The sequence below is a fragment of the Nannospalax galili genome, unplaced genomic scaffold, assembly GCF_000622305.1.
Source record: "Nannospalax galili isolate Female #2095 unplaced genomic scaffold, S.galili_v1.0 scaffold612, whole genome shotgun sequence".
Lineage (NCBI taxonomy): Eukaryota > Metazoa > Chordata > Mammalia > Rodentia > Spalacidae > Nannospalax > Nannospalax galili.
The window spans coordinates 3,666,555-3,672,736 of NW_008333388.1; the positions used below are offsets into that span (position 1 = coordinate 3,666,555).

At 48.7% G+C, this 6,182-nt stretch overlaps 1 long non-coding RNA gene across 1 annotated transcript; it reads left to right on the forward strand.

Moving 5' to 3' along the window:
• Nucleotides 1–20: 20 nt before the first annotated feature.
• On the forward strand, nucleotides 21–2,404 carry LOC115069451. Its single transcript, XR_003848718.1, has 4 exons — nucleotides 21–184; nucleotides 422–488; nucleotides 1,592–1,684; nucleotides 2,118–2,404. It is a non-coding gene; the product is annotated as an uncharacterized LOC115069451 (long non-coding RNA).
• Nucleotides 2,405–6,182: the final 3,778 nt, after the last annotated feature.

Consider the following 6,182-nt stretch of genomic DNA (forward strand, 5'->3'; position numbering starts at 1 on the left):
TGCAAACAGCAGCTGGACCCTACCCCCTGCAGGAGAGCCCAGAGCAGGCTGGAAGGTAGAAAGGTAGAGATTTAGCAGTGACTGCTCTGTTTTTAGAAACTGTTGCCTGAACTTTTAGCCCAGGCATGAGGATTCTGACCTGGGACCCCACCCTGGGCTTAGAACTGGATCCTGAACATCATAGGTCAGTGAGGCTGCTGTGGGAAGCTGCTGAGGGGTTAGCACAGTGACTACCCTGGTGCCTGGGTTTGAAGGGTCCATGTGGCAGGCTGCAAACCGAAGGACAGTTGTGAGCTATCCCTGGGGATGGGAATTCACTGTTAGACCTGGGTGATGGACAGACCAGGTTTCCCCTATTATTAGGAAGACAGGGTGTATGTGTGTGTGTGTGGGGCAACAAACGAGGTTGTTCTTCTTCCAGAGTCCTTCCTGAGTGGGATCAAGGCCTCAGGGTAGACGTAATTGTGTTCCCTGCCCATGCTCACCAGGTAAACCTCTGTGAATCTCAGTTTCCACTTCAGTAAAATGGGAGTAGTTTGGCCTCATTCCCAAAGTCAACACTCAAACTCCATTGGCTGCTTGAGAGGCGCCTCACCTGGGACATGATCAGTGCTTTAAAGGGTGGCCAGCGCTTGCTTCTGTCCCCCTAGCAGCGAGCTTGCTGGTGGCAGGACCCTCAGGACACTATGTCCCTCTTGTCCTTTGGCCAGCTCAATGTCTGGCACAGACCCAGAGCCCCATGGATGTTCCTGCAACAAACCCATTAAATAGTCACCAAACACGTTGACTTTGAAGATCTTTCCACACTAAGAGCCAGTATCTGCTGGGACCCCTGAGCAGCTGCTCTGGGTTCTGGAGTAAGGACAGTGGGGCTGGAAGAATAGGCCATGTAACCGAGAAGTCCTGCTGGGGGTTCAGAGGCACACCTGCCCCCTCCCCAGGCTGTATTTCCACCAAGCTCCTGACATGTGTGCACTGTATGAGTGTTTGTGTGTGCATGTGCTGTGTGAATGTGTACATGTAGGATTACATACCCATCTATAAATGACATGCTGTGAGGTGGAGGTAAGCTGGCTGCTGGCGTGTGTGCATTGTATGAGTGTTTGTGTGTGCATGTGCTATGTGCATGTGTACATAGGATTACATTCCCATCTATAAATGACATGCTGTGAGGTGGAGGTAAGCTGGCTGGTGGTAGAGCAGTTCAGTTATGTAGGGGGAACTCCAGGAACACAGGGAGCCAGTGGCACCCAAGCCACAGGACAGAGCTGACTGTGAGGGAAGAGCTAGAACCCGAACTCACATGTCTCACCTGCAGGACCTCAGAATGGGGTCATATGTTGAGACAGGGACTTTTAAAAGGTGATGATGGTAAGAGCAGGTTCCCCATATGGGCCCTCATCTATGGGATTTGTCTTTGTAAGAGGAGATCTGGGTATAGATACATGCCGAGAGAACATGTGAGGACACAGGGACACCACGGCCATCTACAAGGACAGCATCTCAGGAGAAGCCAGCCCTGTTCCACCTGAACTTGAACTTCCAGCCTCCATAACTGGGAGGAAATGACTGTGGTCTCCTTTGTCTGCAGCCTTAGCAAACAAACACCTTGAACACAAGCTCCCCAAGATGGGGTTCCATAGGACTTTGTGGAAAAGAGTAAGACCAGGCCTCAAGTCTCTTGGTGAGCCTATGCCTTCAGGGGCTGTCTCTGGTGGAGGAGGGAGGGCCTATGTGCTCCAGAGTATCCAGTTCCATTGCTCCAGGAAGAGAGCCCAGAGGACCATGGGCTGACTGCTGGGAGAGGCAGAGCTTGGGGTCCTGGGGCTGAGAGTGGAGAATGCACCTCTCAGGTTGGCCACTGTTCCTTGGGTCATTGTCCCAAACCCTGGAAAGGGCCCATGGGCTGTGGCTGATACATGGACAGGGTCAGCAAGGCTAAGGGAGAGGCCTGCTGAGTGATGGCCTGCTGCCACTCAAATCAAACTGGTGACAGAGGTTGCTTTGGCTAAAAAAGCATGGACTCCTCCCTTGGGCCCACAAGGTAACGAAAAGCAGGAACGTGGCCTGACAACTCTGCCTTCATTTTGTGTCTGTCTCCTTTACTGAATGCACAGAGGTAAGTCATTGTCCTTAGAGCCACCCTGGATTCCAAGATCAGCAAAACCACACAGGACAGACTACCCTCCAAATGAACACAATGGTCCATGAAGGTGAGGCTGTGCCCTGGAGCCCAAGTAATCATCTCTGAGAACCACCTTCTCTCGTAAGCAACAAGGGCTTCTTCAGACCACCTTGTAGGACCAGAGCTGAGACACCAAGGAGCAGGAACATACCTTGACTAGGACTGCTTAATTACATGTAGCTCTTACACTCTATTAAACCTAAAGTTCCAGTCAGTACACTGAAGACAGACCTGGGGCCATTGTGTCACCAAGATCTCAGTCTGGTTTTTACTCAGCTCCCCAGTCCTCATGAATGATCTATATTGAATGATTTCAGAGAAGATACACAGAACATAATATAGAAAACAAAGTTTATTACAGAAATAATGTGAGGCACTCTCAAGGGTAAGACTGAGCAGTGGCCAAGGCACCATTGCAGGGGTGAACACTCTCACAGGGTGACGGTGGCCAGAGAGACCATTGTGAAAGAAAACATTCTCACAGGTGACAGTGGACAATGGCCAGGGAGACCATTGTGCTGACCAGCATATTTAGGTAGACTGTATATTATTTCTTAAGGTTTCTAGAGTAAATAGCTTTCCTGAGGAGTGGTTTCCCGCCCAGGTGATTGACAGGCCCATCTTGACTAACTCTTAAGGGTGGGGGCAATGGTCTGTCTCCATGCTTTGCTAGCAAGTCTGGGCTAGATAGTCATCTTGTGATCTTTTGGGCAGTTCAGAATGTTGTGTCTCCACCCACAGTGAAAGAGACACTTGGGTCTCATTCTTTGATCCGGTAATCAAAGCCCCGGAGTTTTAGTTTCTGGCTTTACAAGTTGCTGCTGATGAGGAAGGGGAGTATTGTGGATGGGTGACCAAGCCTAGGATGCTGCTTGGACCCTAAAAACTCCTGTTACATTATTCTCCCTCAAACATCATTCCTACAACTTCAGGACAACTTTGTCCTGCTCTCCACCCACAAATTCCCCTTTCAGCTAGAGTTAGGACTAACTAAATCTTGTGGTAGATTCTGAGCTTTCTGAGCTCTAGTGACATTGCATAGTCTTGGGCAATCTCACCGCTTGCCCCTGTTTGCAGGCTTTCCGCCTCTGGTGCCCAGATTCCCAGAGCCCAACTCCAGGCAGAGACTTCCTGGTTGCTGCCCTACAGGAACCTCCCACCCCACCCTAACCCACCCCAGCCCAGTCACATCAATAGCACAATTTCCATAATTGAAAAATGAAATAGAATTACATTAGAAGAAATAAAACTCAGCACAAACGGTGAACATGAGTTCATTCAATCTGTGTTGTCATCAGTTTGTGATTGAGGATGAGGGTTTATTGCTATTTCTTCCTGTCTGAAGGACTTGGGTTGTTAAATAACTGCTGAGTTTTAATTTTTTCAAACATTTGTTGACAAGGAAATCAATGCTGATGGTTCAGGGATCACTGAGGGACTAGCAGCAAGATCTCCCACCTCCTAGATTCAGTCATCAAGGAGAATGAAATCTTTCATTTACTGTTCACATTCCACATCTGAACACATTTCTTTGGAACACCCATGCTTACACTGCACTTTTCAAAGGGTATTTAATCTTTGGGGTCTGTGATTAGCACTCCTGGTGCTGGTCTCTGCTTGCCCAACTCCCCTGCCACTGGGAGACCATTGCACTGGTCCCTATAGCAGAAGGTCGGGGTGAGGAGAGAGACCCGTGGGGGGAGGGAGGCCTTGGGCAGCGGAAGAAAACACTGGGGAGGCTGTGTCAGTGGACCGCTCATTTGTTATGGCAGAAGCAGAGGTTTATATAGGAAAGTTTTGTGGGCAAAGAGGTGGGGTTGGTTTATTGGTGGGCAGGCAGGTAAGGGGAGGGAGGGCACTTCTAAGGCTATGTGGCCTTTGTCCTGTCCTCCGGTCACATGATCTACAAGAGAACGTTTAGGATTAAAGGATTAGAGGCCTAATAGTTTTGCTTGGGGGTTGTTGGGTAAGAGTGTATCTAGAATGGAGTGGGCCAGTTTCCTGCTGTCCTCACTAAGAGGCATCCAGCCTAGCGGCCATGCTCTACATTCCAGGCACCCTGACTTATCCCAACACCTGGTAGAAATGAAGATACTCTAAACAGAAACACTTATGCCCATCTCTTACACAACCAGAGTCCCCAGGAATGTTGGAAGAAAGGAAAGGCTGAATCCCTCCTAGCAGTTAGAGGAGGACCTCACCTCCCAGAAAGAGATTTCACATAGATATGCCCGGTTGTCAGACAACCTTTGAGGAGGTCTGACAGTGTCCTGCCCTAACTTACTTTATATTGTGTAAAGCAGTAGTTTTTCAGATTGTGTCTTGCTCTCAGAGGCTTCATTTTATAGCTAGCTGTTGACTTCATTTTGAGGATGGAGGATGACTACATCTTGATGTGAGTCAGCAACATCATCTGTCCAGCACCCCACCCAAGCAGGAGAGACTGATAAATGACTTACTCCTAAAAGCAGAGATGTCTGTGAAGGATTACAAAGGCCCCAGCACAGTTTAGGGAGTTTCAAAAAGGCCTGTGATACAGAAGCAAAAACAATATCTGAAAGAGTAAGATACTGAATCAGATTGGAGTCAGTATATAAATTTATCAAAGTAAATTGGGATCATATGAACACATGGGCATGTTAAAACCATATTAGGAAAACCAGGCCAGAGAACCTATCTGGCACACCAGACCAAGGAAAGCATGCAGCTTCCTCACCTGGGCCCCATAAAGAGGTGGACACCTAGCACTGTGAAGACAACATCCCCCACTGACCATCCAGTGTACGCACTAAGGGGCCAATAGGCAGAGAACGCCTGACTGTCCCAGGAGCTCAGCTCAGTCTCCGCCCTTGACATGACCCTACTTGAACTACTGGCCATCTGCCCCTTCACTCACCTGGCCCCAGTCCTGCCCTCACCTCTACAGCCTCCCCCAACCACACATTTCTTCTGCAGCTCAGCTCTGACTCTGCATCTGGCTCTATGGCTCCCGCAGCAGCCGAAGCAGCAGTAGCCGCCTCCGTCCAGCCTGATTCAGTATCTTAATCTTGCAGATACTCCTTTTTGCATCTGTATCACAGGCCTCTTTGAAGCTCCCTAAATTCTGCTGGGGTCTCTGTAACCCTTCACAGACATTATGCAACTTGCACTAAATACACACATACGGGTATAGATACATTTACCGTGTGGTGTGTAACGCACTGGACAGCTTTAGTTGTCAACTTGACACACCTGGTTAGAGGGACCCTCAGTTGAGGAACTGCTTCCATTGGCTTGGCCTGTAGGGCATTTTCTTGATGGTTGAGTGATGCAGGAGGGCCCAGCCCACTGTGGGCGGTGCCATCCCTGGAGAGGTGGTCCTATATTGTATAAGAAAGCAGGGGGAGAATGGGTCAGGGGAACAAGCCGGTAAGTAGCATTCCTCCATGGTCTGTGCTCCATCCAGTTCCTGCCGAGTTCCTGCCTTGACTTCCCTTGATGATGAACTGTGCTTGTAAGACAAATAAACCCTTTCTCCCCCAAGTTGGTTTTGGTCAGTGTTTTTATCACAGCAATTGAAGGCAAAGTAGAACATGTGATGTGACCTTAGAGTTAATATTTGTAATTAAGATTGAAATAAAACAGGCCGCGATTGCCTCGGTTGGCTATTGAATGGACTGTGAATTTATTGCTATTCAGTAAGTTCTGACGCTGTGGAAAGACACACGTTTGTTTGTATTTCTGATAGTGCACTCAACAACCTTTTTGGAGACTGGAGCCCACGTGGTGGGTAGATGATGAACAGGACCACACTCTGACCAGGCTACTTAGCCACGTGTCCTTCTTGCTGTCCTTTTAAGCCCAAACCTTGTATTGGTAACCCAGAAAATGGATTTGGAGTTCACAAGACCGCTTTATTTGTTCTCTATCCCTATGTGGCCACATTGAGTAAATCTTTCTTTGCCTTTCACGATAACTTGTCTCTTTAATTGATCTACTGAGGTTGAGTGGCCAAGGC